At 33.8% G+C, this 16094-nt stretch overlaps 1 long non-coding RNA gene across 1 annotated transcript; it reads right to left on the bottom strand.

Annotated features, from left to right (window-relative positions):
* Window positions 1-683: 683 nt before the first annotated feature.
* On the bottom strand, window positions 684-5047 carry LOC127698434 (uncharacterized). Its single transcript, XR_007980834.1, has 3 exons — window positions 4934-5047; window positions 1626-1751; window positions 684-948 (listed from the first exon to the last, which is right to left on the bottom strand). It is a non-coding gene; the product is annotated as an uncharacterized LOC127698434 (long non-coding RNA).
* Window positions 5048-16094: the final 11047 nt, after the last annotated feature.

Here is a 16094-nt window from a genome sequence, read left to right as displayed (position 1 = left end):
GTTGTAAAAATTGGTGTTTTTTTCATTAAATCTTAACGTTTTGTTTAATTATCTCGAAAACTGTAATGTGCAGTCAAGAACTGTATACAGCGAAGTTGTTCAGCAATTAAAGATATAGAAAAACCATTAATAAACTCTTTTCAATTAATCACTTGTTAAAGGTTTTTAATGTTAATTTATAGACGATATTTCTCAAGCTAGACCATCCCAATCGACAACAAATGATGGATTTGAAACTTTAATTTTTGGAGAAGAATAACCAAATTATGCTTGTACAGGATTACCAGAGAAGCAACAGGTGTATGAATTGGTTCGATAATTTTTCTACATATAAATAATTATTCCGTTAAGAATTTTCATTCAAAATATATAAGTGTATATTTCTCGTCTATACATACTTTCTTATAGTGAGAATAACAATTTGATATTATCAACGTTAGCTAACTTTATTGAGGTGAATTTGATTTTTTTTTAAATATTGATAAAAATTATGTGACTAATAATTAGTCAAAATGATAAAAGAAAAATCCAAGATAAAGAAATATATAAACATTCAGACTAAAATGGGTTTAAAGAAATCAAAGAGTCTTGGTCGTGAAGGATCTTAATATTCCTACAAGTCTTTAATACCAGAAAAATGATCAAAATAGTCTTTGATAATTTTATTAACTATTCGTTTAGTAATACAATATTTCGAAACTCTTGTGATTGTTATGTAAAGATGATTTTTTCACTTGTTTTCGGTAAACACATTGCATACGAAAGAACTAGCTTAACAAAAATTTCAATATATGCGAAATAAAATTGTCTGTATCAATCTTTGCAACCTAGGGATATCGATTATAAGGATGCTACCAACAACAACTGTCAGGATGATGACACCGAACACTCCAATAGTAGCAGATGACATCCGATGGTCAGACATGCTAGTCTTCGTTCTTCTGTAACCTAAAATAAGAAAAAAAATGATGTGAATCTTCAGAAAAGAGCATTAATCGTCTATCACTGTCCGTCTCTTATCAAGTTAAAAGTTTTGGTATATGGAAGTGTGTTGTCACATCAACTTGAAACTTAGTATACTATAAACTGAACTGTTAAATACATATTCCAAATTAGGGTTTTTAGCAAAATTTCATAATTCTATAGACATTAAAATGTGAAAGTACGAGCAAGGGATGGTGTCCTATGGACACATATTCTTGATATACAGGGGCGGATCCAGCCATTTTTTAAAAGGGGGTGTTCCAATCATATGTCCTTGGATTTCCCAGGACATGTGGACCTGTCACCATATGGGGATCCATGAGGGTGTGGACAGTTTTATTGTTTGGATAAACTTCATTTGTTTTTTGGTTAACATTACGAAAAAATGGCTTCACTTAAAAAAATTGTTTTATATTGCAGTTCACTGAAACTCATCTTTTGTTTGGTATTTGAATAGACACTTTCAATCCATGGAAGTAACCCATGTCACAATCAAGCTTTTCTGGACATTTTATTTCTCATTCAATTATATTTGTATTGGTAAAATAAATATTTTGTATCATATCTTTGTAGTTTGATGTTTTTATTTTTTTCTGACTTGGGTATGTGCGTTTTTATATATTAATTTGAATCAGACTTACGGTTTGTTTGGTTTTTGGATATGGTTAAGTTTTGTTTCAGTTCTTCTAGCCTTTCTGTCATCTCTCTAGAATTGATCTGAAGATATGGAACATTCCTATCCTCACACTTACATGAACATGACATGTCTACAAAAATACATTTGAACCGTTATGTGATTTCTATTGTCTAAAGCTAGATGTTACTAGATGTGAACGGTTATAAAAATAAGGATAATAATATATCCACCAAGTTCAAATGAAGTGGATGTAAGCAATTAAAGACAACCGTACGGCCTTCAACCACGAGAAAAACCCATACCGTATAGTCGGCTATAAAAGGCCGACATGTAAAATATGAAACAGGCATATTTCACATTTATTTAAAAAGCCATGCATAAGTCATAGCCATGAGGTACTGACAATCACGAAACATGGCTACTCAAATATACTGACGTTACGCACGATATTCGGCTGTCACTTTTGGTAACGTCGAATGTTAACGTAAAAAGCATGTAATATTGACGTATTGTAATATTGTCTTTCAGTATATCCTTTTTATACATTGTTTTATGTGATTTAAAGAAGATAAGGGTATACAACATGTGTTCTATAGTAAAAGGAAATGTTAATAATACGTATTGTGTTCTGTGAATGAAAGAAGATGTGGGATATACAGTACATTGCTATAAGGATTCGTCACTTACAATTTGTTGCTATATATTTCATTCAAATCTAGGTTTAAAACTCAAAAAAAATATTGAAGGGCCATTTCTGGTTGGATTTTAATCAACTTGATACCAATAGAAGCAGAGCTGTCATACGTTTATTTGTTTCTTTGGTAATGTATTTGTTTTGAAGCGTTAACTACCAATTTCTGATGATATAAACACATACTTCATTTTTTGTCCGTAAATTTGCTATATGTTCCAAACAAATTAAATTATAAACAAATTCAATACTTATTCTCATTAGGAGAAAACAAAAATAACTGGAGAAAAATTATGTTATATAGTGTAAACCATCATGTATAACAAAATATAGCTTAGTTTTTCTTGAAATTTCAAGCTTTACAAAACGTGAAAAAGATCAACACAAAATTTAAAGGCTTAATCGCTTCCTTAAATAGTAAATGAATGAGTAAAATAATGAAAAAATCTCTTTTTAAACTAATAAATATCATTGCTAAAAACAATATATAAGTACTCTCATCTTGTGCTGTAACACCAGATAAAACGGAAAATCTTTGAAAATAAAATTGATGGATCAGTGATTGTTGATGTTTATCGCCACTTTCAGCACTATTTGCTATAGAAGGAAAAGATGTTTTATTCCATCAAATGGGCTCACAAAGAACATATTACAATATAAGACAATATTTTAGGCAACAACAAAAAAGGCGTGCAATTTTTTTTTTATTGGTGGTGGAAGCCGGTGTGCCTGGAGAAAGCAATCGACCATCGACAGGATAAACAATGATCGGAGTCGAACGCTCTTGTTACGAGCGGGGTTCATCGAATTAACAACCTCAATGTTGACAGGTTGATAAACTTCTTAGATCGCTCGGCAAACGAGGCCTTGGAAATTCTTTTAATAATAGAAAAATAAAAAGATGTAGAATGATTGCCAATGAGACAACTCTATACCAGAGATCAAACGACATAGAAGTTAACAACTATTGGTCACCGTACGGCCTTCAACAATTAGCATTATTATAATTCATGTCAAAATTCCAGATTTTGATTGGTTAATACGAGAGAGACAATTTACTCTATCCCATCAAACACTCTATTACCCTTCACGGAGACGCTTGCTCAAGTGTGCGCTTTATTATACGGATGATTGTTATGTACAAGACGATAGTTTATTACTTTGAATTTGAAATTTAATAGACAGTAATAACAGAACATTCAGTATAATAAATTAAATAACACATATCTGAGAGGGTGATAGAGCAGATTGTTACCCCTCGAAAAGGCATTGACAACCTTGGCTTCGCCTCAGTTGACAATGTTTTCTCGGGGTAACAATCTGCTCTATCACCCTCTCAGCTATGTGTTATTTATATACAGTAAGCTATAAAAGGCCGAAATGAAAAATTTAAAACAATTCAAACGAGAAAACTAACTGCCTGATTTATGTACAAAACAATAAACGAAAATGTCTTTTTGCAAATGAATTTGAAATTATAATTATTTTTTTCAAACAACTCATGTTGTTTTCACTCTTTTTTGAAGATTTGTAACAACTTGTCCCTAATAATCCAAAGAAAAAATGAAGACGCTAACATTGTGACATTTTGGTAAACACCCTTTCAACGCATTCGCTATTCGGTACTAATCGATAAAAATATAATTGAATGCATAGAATATTTTCTTTTTTATTTCGAATTTATCATACTGGCTTCATTTTTCCGTTCTAAAATGCATAACACATCATTTTTCACTGTTTTCTGTAACCAACACCGGATTTACTAACGTAAAACGTTGGTTAAACGTTCTGTGACGGGAGACAGGTTTAATGCTAAAAATGAGATTGTGGTCCGAATAAATGCTGTTCAAATGTTATAGATTAGGAGGCATGTTATATTTTCTGACTAGATTAAATGTTTTGCACAGTTTTACTCAATATTGATAACAGTATTTTTTAAACGTTGTTGTGACAGTGGGTTGTGGGCTAGATTTTTAGTAATGATTTCAAAGTTTTCATGGGATTTACTCTTTTACATTGGATTTCTTTGTTTTCAAAGAGTTTTCCAATCTTGTTTTTACAAAAGGATAATGCGCTATCATCAATTTGATACCATAATACTCTCTCTATACATGGACTCTGAACAGTTGTGCCGTAAGGGAGTGATATTTTCCCTTGGTGTCTACAATCAATAATGACTTCTTTTAAGGTCTACTCGGTCCGAAAATTGGGTTATTTACGTCTTATACACATGTCGTTTCAAAGCCCTATCTTTCCTCTTCAAAATGGTATAGCATTGTTATATTTTATATACTTATAAGTACCCGAAAATAGGAGGAATACTAGAAGAACAACATTAGTATGTTACCCGTCTACACGAAAAATATAAGATTTTACACAAAATGACACTTGATCTTTCCGGTATTTTTCTTATTTAAAGCCGATTTTTGGTCACAGGTACATTAAATCAGAAAATGTCACCAATATTGTGCGTAACGTCACTGCTAACGTCAAATAAAAGATATTACGCATCCAGGCGAGGATCTAAGATTTGAGGTTACTTTCTCGATTTCATGGGGTCCGCCCTAATTTCTTTGCTATCTCAGTATTGGGCATCATACATAAAGAAAAAAGCTACTAACCTGTAAGTCTTTTATTGTGTGTGATATTCTCTTTTCTGTTGTTTTGTGTGCAGTTACACAAACATTTGAAGTCTGTAAAGTTAATTGTATGATATACGTTATGTAACTAGCCAGTGTCGTCAATTAAAATAACAAGTAACACAATACTTATTCATTATATTTTATACATAATTTTGGTGTCTGGATACAGTTTCATGCTCGGGTAAAACTTTAAAAAAATCTAAATACAGAACTTGCCGCCTTCTTAAAAAAGAGATATTGGTTATTGTTTTAGTTCAAAATACAAATGACCTATGTATCGCATTTTGCTTCATACCAGGGAAAGAAAATTTGATGACTGAGGTATTTTAATACGAAATAAACCTCGATCCTAGACAAGACATTTCATTCATTCGATATGAATTATATACGAAAAGAACAAATTTATGAAAACAAACAGTAATATACTAAGATGTTAAATCCTTAACAAACGTACTTTTCATAACATGTTGACAATATAGTCCGATGAATGCCACTTGCAAAACTTCAGAGGATTTAGATAAAAGTCCCTAACATTTTAAAAAGGGAAAACCCTGCAATCAATAAGAAAAACATGTAAAAATACTCCAATACAGTCATCTTTTGCAGTGGTTTGAATTTAAGATGAAACATTGTGATTAAATATTCATGCAGGTAAATTATTTTGGTAATTGCACAAAAACTTAGGTTGGCGAGGTTGACCTTAAACATTGTTCTGCTGAGGTGCTTTAATTTTTGGTGCTCTCAGTCTGGAAATGTTTTAGTATCGGATGGTAACTCCAGGAATGTGCAAAACGGTAGAATAAATTAATAAACTGCAACAAAAGGATCGGTAACGCTGTGGACTGTTAGTCTCCTAGGGTATACAAGATCATGCAAATTGCTACTGTCTCGCCATTGTCAAGATTTAAATGATGCATCATATTATTCACAATATCGGTTTATGTAATTGTACTGAAACAAAGTTTGCAATTATTTTCCTTTCAACGACTTCTTTCTTAAGTTTAATGTATAGAGAAGTCGTTGAAAAGATAAATACTTCCAGGAGGTATCGAAAGTGCAATACTGCAAGTCCGGCAAATCTTACCCTTCCTAAAAACACACTCATTTGCTTTTTTGTAATAAAAAATAAGCAGACTACAGAACTTTCATTTATCTCACATACCAAAATTAAATATATTCTAGCAAGCGGAGTCTTTTCGTCTGAATGCTTTCGACAACTTACTTTTGCCAGCGGCACCAGGGTCATTCATCAACACATCGTACAATACAACTCCCTCTGAAAAAGTTTTTAGCTTTTTAAATCTTTAAAAACCGTACTTAGTGGTATATAGTAGAACATCATAGTACAAGAGTGTTCTTAAATATTGTTAAAACTCTGTTCTTGTATATTACTAGGTGGTTGCTAAATTCAGACCATTCACCATTACTTTCTATTTTAATACCCCCATTTTACCAATTTGTGCCCGATGAAGTCAGATATTGATTTCTCTTCCCATGTATTGATGGTTAAATGTAAAAAAAATAAGAACAGAAAACATTCATCGTTTCCTTTTTTTTCTATTTTGAAAATCAAGCAATTTTGATTTAAAGGAGACGTTTTTATTTTAATCATGTTAGTATGTCCTAAATCAATTTTTAATTACAAATACCAAATGTAGTTTGCTAGATTAAATATATCTGAATTTTTATGTTAAAAATGGTTGTCATAATGTATAGCAGAGTCAAGTTATGAGTGTGTTTTTATTTGTGCTTGTCTTTCTCCTGAGCTGGTTTTGAAAATTTGAAGTGATGCAGCAACACAAAGTTGAAAAAAAAATTAAAAAAAGCAGACATTGCATGTAGAACAGTACAATATTTTGAACAAATGCGAGTGAGAGAAATTACATACCTTCACAACAGAATTTCAATTCAACGTTTTGTTGACATGAATTTTCTATTGTACATGTTTTTTTGTTGTTGCACAATGATTTCCATGCATCGAAATAGCTGTTGCAGACTTTGCTTGTGTTCTGTGATTCCATTTTTAGCCTTATTGTTCCATTTTGACAGAATATCTTAGTTTTGACGTTTGATTTAAGACTGACACGCGTGCTCTGCGTATTCCCTGAAACAAAAGTGATGAATTTCTGAAATGAGATTAATGGCGAAGTTTGAATGCTACTTCAAATATTGAAATCGTATCGTTTCTTCTATGATAGTGTTCTTGTATCGAATGCAGCAGGCTGTGCGTTTGTTTACCGGCCGAAAAAAAAAATCAAAATAAGAATTTGCTTTTATCCTCTAGGTACTTAGATCCTATAACTTAGATGCAGGGACGAGTTCAACATGGAGATTCAAGGGCCCACTTCCTTAATGGGCGAACATTTGTTTCTTTGGTACGTCGATCAAATTTATGCAGTCGCTCCTTCTTTGCAAAACAGTTGTATAGTTGATGTCTTCTTGAAATATATATACAAAGTACCTCATATCTATTTAAATTCATAGACCATTTTCTAATGTACATCTACTTAAAACAAATGTTTATTGTTAACAAACTTACTGATGTTCTTATTAAAGATAATAACTGGTAATTTTCCCGTATAAAAGATTTCTACTCTTACCTTTATTGGTGTTAACAAGGAGCAATAGAATCGTATAGAATCCATACATCCTCCTAACTGCACAGTATGTCAATACCCTGTCTTATCTAGATACTTTACAGTCTCCACAGCAGTATTTGTCAACCGGTTAGTTTAACCTCGTATTTTCTGCCTTTATTTAATTAAACCTTATGTAAATGGAAAAGCAATAGAACCAATACTTTTCATAGAAACAGTAAAGATGTGAAGTGTATTCAGGGCTATAGTGAAACTATAACAAATATGATGTAAACGGTATTTCAGTTCAAATTGAAGCCAGTATGTGTCAATAATAAAGTCCTTTCATGACTAAGGTATGATCAAGTGTGACACTAGGTGAGCCCTCCATTTAAATCAAATACGAAATGAAGTTTTTCAGCTATCATGCTATCCGTATTAACAACCATTGTTGCTTCCACTTGTCCATTTTTTTTAAAGAAGGTTCAAGAATAAGGGACACCTGTGTCAGATTTACATCAGAATACTAATAACTTTCAAGGGAACTGTTTCTCTTAACAAATATTTAATTTCTACTCTGCTAAGAAAAATAATAAAACTACTTGAAATTATCAAAGCAATAGTCGCCGAATTAGAAATAGATTTGTATTTGGTGACTCGTAATTGTGTGTTGCATGAAATGCCTTGAGCATCCATCTCTTATTTCTGACATGATTTTGAAGAAAGGTTAAATTTTGCAGATTTTCTCCACTTTAATCAGTTTTCTATAACCACAATAGTTTTAATACTGTAAAATGCATCTCAAAATTTTAATCTGCTTTCATGGATATGTCCTTTAATGTCGACAAAAAATAACTGAAAGTATGTCTATTTTATCTCTTGAAGAGTTCAAATTATATCAATATTACCTAAAACTTGTTCAAAACAGTTTAAACCTAATGAAACGTTCATTTTTGCATGACAGTAAGCATGAATAAAAGACACATAGAGAGACCATCTGAAGAGTTAAATCTGAAAATGCATTGTTTTTGATTTGACGTTTTATTCTCAATTTTCTTGAATCTTTCTCGTATTAACCGGCATACTCTTAAAAACGTGAACAACAACAACAAAAAACAAAACACTCAAACTGATACAACATCAGGACTTTCAGAACTAAGACTGTAGAAATAGGTATATTGGAAGAACTTACTATTCTCTATATAGATAACTTTTTAGATTTTTTTCCTTAATATTCTGTAAAGAACATTTTAAAAATGAGTGTAACAAGCAATAAATGCAGTTTTCTTGGAAATATTGAAAGAAGAACAGTATATGCATTTACATTTTTATTTTATTATAGTTTAACAGTTTCTAGCCGTGGCCCTTGTGCCCTTTCGGTTTTTGATGCTTTCGACGTCATCAAAATATTAGAATATGTCCATTATATTTCTTTTAAAATAATGTCAAAGTTATATCAATATAATAAATAAAAGTTTATCCAGAAACGTGTGTTTTGCATACGAAAATATATAATTTTAAAATTTAGATGTGATATGATTGCCTATGAGACAACTATCCACCAAGGACTTATCGACAACGACCTGTCAATTCAAAAGAGAAAACAAACGGTCGGATTTAATCTAAAAATAACATCAAAACAATTATCGTGGACGATAACCCAAAAGGGACATTCAAACGCATAAGTCGAAAATAAACTGACAACGCAATGGCTACAAAAGAAAAAGACAAACAGACAAACAACAGTACACAAAACACAACACAGAAAACTAAAGTCTGAGCACTAAAAACTGGGGGTGATCTCATGTGCTCTTGAAGGATAAGCAGATCCCGCTACACATGTTGTGTTGCTCATGTTCCAAGCTTGCATCGTTTATGGCCATACAGAAAGTATTAGGGTTAGCATGTTAAAAATAGTCCAAATCTCACAATATTCTGGACCTGTGTTATTTGAAACAGTCGAACATAAGAACAAATATTGAAATCAGTTAAAAGGGCTTGTATTACCTTGTCTAATATGTTTCTGTATGTGCCTGTTCCAAGGCGGGAGCCAGTAATTCAGTGAATGTCAATTGTTTGCTGTATATCATAATTGTTTTTCGTTTATTGTTTTGTACATATATTAGGCCGTCATCTTTCTCGTTTGAGTTGTTTTACATTTTTCATGTCGGGGCCTATTATAGCTTGGCATGCGGTATGTGTTTCGCTCATTGTTGGAGGCCGTACGGTGACACACACGCATATATATATATATATATATATATATATATATATGGTGGCGGATCAAGTGGTCTAGAGCGCTGGACACAGTGCAGGCGGTGTTGTCTCGTTATCCCAATAGCATGAGTTCGAATCCTGGCGAGGGAAGAACAAAAATTTGCTTCCGCAAATTTGCAGATTTAGCATTGTTGTGCTGATATTAAGAGTAGTTATGAATATAAAATGTGTTTTCAGCCGTGTATCACATTCACTGGTGATCCAATGGATGGATCTGTCGTAGAGTTGTCATTTTTTTAGACGTACTTATCAAAAAATTATTTCTGTGACTGCATCTTACGATCCTTTACGATAGATAATTAAGCTAATCTGCAATCAATTCCATCGTCATGCCTAATATATCATGTACTGTGTTACAACTCTAGATTCTACTGACGAGGAAAGGTGACACTAGGCCTTCGAGAGCGGATTTTAAAGTTCAGTCTAGGTGTCCTAGTGGTCTAGAGCGCTGGACACAGTGCAGGCGGTGTTGTCTCGATATCCCAATAGCATGAGTTCGAATCCCAGCGAGGAAAGAACAAAAAATTTGCTTCCGCAAATTTGCAGATTTAACATTGTTGTGTAGATATTTAGAGTAGTTATGTATATATATATATATATCTATTATATATGATTCGTCTGAATAACAGCCCAACAATGTTAGATCTGTAAATTTGCGGAAGCAAATTTTTGTTCTTCCCTGGCCGGGATTCGTACTCATGCTACTGAGATATCGTGGCACCAAATCGCCATGCACTATGCCCGACGCGCTAGACCACTCGACCACCTAGACTCGACAAAAATCAAGCTTTCGGTGGCCGGGTGTTACCTTTCCTCGTCAGTTTTTATCTAGCGTCGTAACACATTACATGACATATAAGGCATGAAGATGGAATATTACAGATCAGCTGAATTATCTATCGTAAAGGATCTTACAAATTAATGTAGGATGCAGTCACAGAAATAATTATATTATAAGTACGTCTGAACCAGTGACAACTCTATGACAGATTTTATCCATCGGGTCACCAGTGATGGTGATACAAGGCTGAAAACACATTCTGTATATATAATTCGTCTGAATAACAGTCCAGCATTGTTAGATCTGTAAATTTGCGGAAGCAAATTTTTGTTCTTCCCTGGCCGGGATTCGAACTCATGCTACTGAGATTCGTGGCACCAAATCGCCTTGCACTATGCCGACGCGCTAGACCACTCGACCACTTAGGCTCGACAAAAATCAAGCTTTCGATGGCCGGGTGTTACCTTATATATATCAGTTGCTAACTTTTACCTCATTTGGTCTCTGGTGGAAAGTTGCCTCATTTGCATTCATTTACCACATCTTCTTATTTTTATATTGACCCATCAGATTTGTACTTAGGACAAAAACAGCTTGCATAAAATGAATAACTTCACAAAGTTTAGATTTAAGAGTTCTCACAATTATTAAAAGCTTGTTCAAAGCCCAACTCCAAATAAAAAAGACCTTATTTTTCGCAGACAAATGGGAACAAAAACTTGTCTCTTTTGTGGCAAATTTTTGTTTATAGTTTCTTTTGTGACACAGAAAATGAAGAACCTACAAGAGAGAAAAATCTATTGGACCTACTATTTACTACAAACCCTACATTGGTAAAGTCTTCCACCAGCATACCAGGAATATCGGACCATGCAGCAATAATAACAGACATAGATATGTAACCTTTCTACCAAAAGACAAACCCGATGAAAATATACATCTACTCAGAAGCAAAAAGGACTGGCGAAATGCAAATGTATCCAGCATATACAAAAAAGGCGACAAACATCTAGCTGAAAAATACAGGCCTATATCGTTAACATCTGTTGGAGCTCATTGTCTGTAACACATGCTGAAACGCCTTGAAAAAGCACAGTTTTTACCACCTTAAACCGCGGCTTCATATCAGGCTACTCATGCGAAACTCAGCTTATAGTACAATCGACCTACTGTCAAAGGAAATCAACAGCCAAAAAAAAAAAAAAATATCCTCCAACAAGACCTTGAAAATTTGGAAGTAAGGGCTAATAACTGGGATATGAAATTCAACGCAAAAATTGCTATATCATGTCTATGAACAAAACATCAGGTAAATTCAACCAATAAAGTGGACATATACTAGAAGAGGTAAACACCAACCCATACCTCTGACTTCAAATATCTGACGACCCAAAATGGAGAACAAGCAAACACCAGCAAAAAACGCGGCAAGTTCGATCCTTGGCTTCTGTAGGCGCAACCTACAGCATTGCCCAAAAGATTGTAATAAGAACGCATATATATATTTAATAAGGTCAATCATGGAATATGGAACTATAATATGGAACCCATTCACAAAAAAGGAGACAGACCACCTAGAAAGGATACAAAGAAGGCCTGTACGTTTCATCAACAGAGATTATAAATCAAGAGATGACGGATACATCACAAAAATAATGCAAGAACTAGAATTATCACCATTAGAGGACAGACGAAAACAACAAAGGCTTATATTTATCTACAGAGTGGTGGAGGGTCAGGTACCAGCAATGCCGCCTTCTGACCGCATTTTTTTCTTTATCAGAACTGCTGTTGACTGGAACAACCTACAAGACAACACAGTACGTGACAGCAAAGTCAACCGAATGCTTCAAAGCGGCACTATATAGCCCCAATCGGAACCAATTGCGTTCTCCGTCCCCGTGCTAATAAAGCCCATAGGCATTCTACAAAGTACCCATACAGATACAGAGAAATATCCAAAACCAAAAAAGGACAATAATAGCTGTTCATAATATATATTTAAAGGCAGTTTTCTGTGGTATATTTTTGTAGTATAATAAGAAAATAATAGATGATTTAAAGCAAATATATCACCAGGAAAGTAAAGGTATACGTATTATTAATATTTTCTATTAAATATAGTTTAGACGAATGGCCTGATTGAGTCTTTCCATAAAAAGGTATTCATAACAATACAGGAACAAGTCACATGCGCTTTGGAAATGGACCCTTCTTCTGTGGTTCACCTTAAGATAGAAAATCTGGCATAGACAGGAATGTTCTGGGTGTTGAGATCTACCTAGTACGGTATATTTACATCAAAACTGTCAGACGACTTCTGATAGGAGTTTTGTCGTAAAATAACCTATTTTACCATTTTTTTATCTTAAAAAAAAAAATTAATAGTTCATGAGAGGGAAACTTTTGTATAAAAAAAACGATCAGCAAGACAAATTCTAGAAATAAGTCAAATGACTGAAATCGCCAGTCAGCTCCTTATATGTGAGATATTGTCCATAAATGACGATTTCTTTTACCAATTAAATTTTTGTATGCATTTTCTTGCCTATTATCTTGAAAACTATAATAGATATATAGACACTTTAAAAGCTAAAATGATCAGCAGGAAAAGATCTACAAATATGTCAGCATGGCTGAAATTTTCAGTCAACTCCTTATTATAGCTACTGTCATTTAATGATGATTTTTGCCTCAGTATTCGAAGTTTTCATTTTTGGCGAAAACCTTTAAACAGCAAAAAATGATCAGCAAGACAATTTCTAGGCTACAAATAGGTCAATGTAGCTGGAATTGTCAAACGACTCCTTATAGGAGTTGTTGACCTTAAGGTTAAAGTTACAGTAAATGGGATATGTCACAGATTTTGCTAAAATTTTGTATACAACTTTGGCTCGTTGAACTATAACTGAAAATCGAAAAAAAAAATAATGCATTTATCTCTTTCATTATCTGAAACATTACTGATTGAAATGTTTCAAAATAGGTGAACATTTGTAAAGAAAGCACATAAAATAGAATAATAGTGCCAGTGGGTATTCAAGGTCGACATTAACACCTCCTAGTATTAGTATATTACTGAGTTAAACTGAGTAATCTCAGTTACATTACAAGAATAGATGGGCAGCACATATATTAATATATCAAAACTACGAATAATACTACAGATAAAAGCAGACACATTTATACCAGTAAGATCAGAATGGTTTTCATCAACATCAACGGTTTAAGAGGGAAAAAACTTGAACTGCTGGCATATTTACAAACTAAAAACCCAGACATAGTAGCGCTGCAAGAGAACACAATCGACAACAGCATTACAACTAATGAATTGATTCCAGACAAATTGGGCTATGATATATACCGCAACGACAGAACAGGCAATGGGGGAGGCACAATGTTACTCATCAAAACACACCGACTCAGCACCTGTGAAAATCCTCGAAAATGGATCAGAATCTATTTGGAGCAAAATCGTCTTGCAAGGAAAACATCATTATATAGGAAGCTGGTACAGACCACCTGATGCCCCTTTGGATCAAATACAACTAGTACTAAAGGACCAAATGGAAATCAGGGAAAGCAAACAAACAACCATGCATTCACGTCTTGGGCGATTTTAATTACCGTAAAATAAATTGGCAGACAAAGTTAAATAAAGATACCAACACAATCGTCATGTCTAAACGGAAGTGAGGACCAAGCGTTAATAGATATACTAAATGAGGCTGAACAACTCGTCCTGTTTCCAACCAGGGAAAGTAATACAATAGACCTTTTAATTACAACCTTACCAGGGCAGTTCACAGATATCCATTCACCTGATCGGTTTAGCGACCACGACATTGTCATGGGTACTCTGAGATGCACAATTCCAAGAAAAATATGACCAGAAAGGACCTTCTTCCAATACTCAAAGGGAAACTACAATCAGTTGAGAGAAGACTCAAGGGACTTCACCAGAGATAGATACTTCAATGGCCATCAAAACAACAGGAATGTAGAAGAAAACTTGAACATGATAAAAGAATTTATACTAGGAACCACCAAAATCAATGTACCAACTAAAACATCAAAAGAAAAACAGTCAATACCATGGATAAATAATAATAGCAAGGCCATGATAAAACGAAAGAACAGAACACACGCCAACTATAAAAAACCCAACAGCATGAAAATAAAACGAAAATGGCAAGAATTAAGACGCACAATTAACAAGGAAATTGAAACAGCCCACAACAACTTAATAGGCGATATAAAACAGGATTCTAAACCATTTTGGAAATATATTAACAACCAGAAGGCAGACAAACAGGGAATACCACCACTTAAGACTCAAGATAATAAGACCGCCGATACAGACCAACAGAAAGCGGAGGCATTGAATACGCAGTTTACAAGACAGAATATGAATCCATTCCATACCAAACTCCTCATGTAAACAAAATGAGAAACATCAGAGTAACAACCAAAGGAGTGGAGAAGATACTTAAAAACGTTAATGCGTCAAAAGCGATGGGCCCTGATGGTATACACCCCAGAGTACTGAAAGAATTGGCACCTAACATATCAGAGGTATTGGCTCACTTTTTCCAAAAATCCGTCAACAGAGGAACCATCCCAGATGAATGGAAAAGTGCTAATCTATGCCCGTTATTCAAGAAGAACGACAGAACCATCCCAAGTAATTACAGACCAGAATCTCTAACATGTATCACTTGCAAACTACTAAAACATGTCATTTGCTTGAACCTAATGCAGCACTTTGAAGATCACAACATCCTAAATAGCCGACAACATGCATTTAGAAGAAGACACAGCAGTGAAACCCAACTAATCAACGTTATACACGACTGCCATTGACAACAGGAAACAAACTGATATATTTATTTTTGATTTTGAAAAAGCATTTCACACCGTACCGCACGAGCTATTAAAAGGTAAACTTCACAAATATGGCGTGCCGAAAAAACATCCTGAATTGTATTAACGCCTTCCTATCTACAAGACCTCAGTGTGTGGTTACCGTAGTGAATGGGATTAAGTCCAAAACATCGACAGTCCTATCAGGAATACCTCAAGGAACGGTTCTCGGTCCCATCCTATTTCTAGTCCATATCAATGACATAGCAGAAAATGTAACATCAGAAATAAGGCTGTTCGCAAACGACTGTGTATATGCTACAGAGAAATAAAAAATGAAGATGACTGTGCAAAACTACAGAAAGATATAGATACTCTTGGTAACTGGGCGACTAATTGTGCTATATGATTCCAACCATTTAAATGCAACATGATGACATTGAGTCGCAAGAAGAAAATAACATCATTTAAATACACTCTGAAAAATACGAAACTCCAATTTTTAACATCTATATATATGTTAAATATCTATAGGAGTAAACATCACAAATGACCTACACTGGGGAAAGCACATAGAGGAGATATGCAACAAATCTTATAGGACATTAGGTATAGTAAAAAGAAACCTATCAGCATGTTCACT

Source organism: Mytilus californianus, unplaced genomic scaffold, assembly GCF_021869535.1.
Source record: "Mytilus californianus isolate M0D057914Y unplaced genomic scaffold, xbMytCali1.0.p SCAF_4, whole genome shotgun sequence".
In the NCBI taxonomy this organism is placed as follows: Eukaryota; Metazoa; Mollusca; class Bivalvia; order Mytilida; family Mytilidae; genus Mytilus; species Mytilus californianus.
The sequence above is the reverse complement of the archived record's forward strand: the minus strand, read 5'-3'. Positions and strand labels throughout refer to the sequence as shown.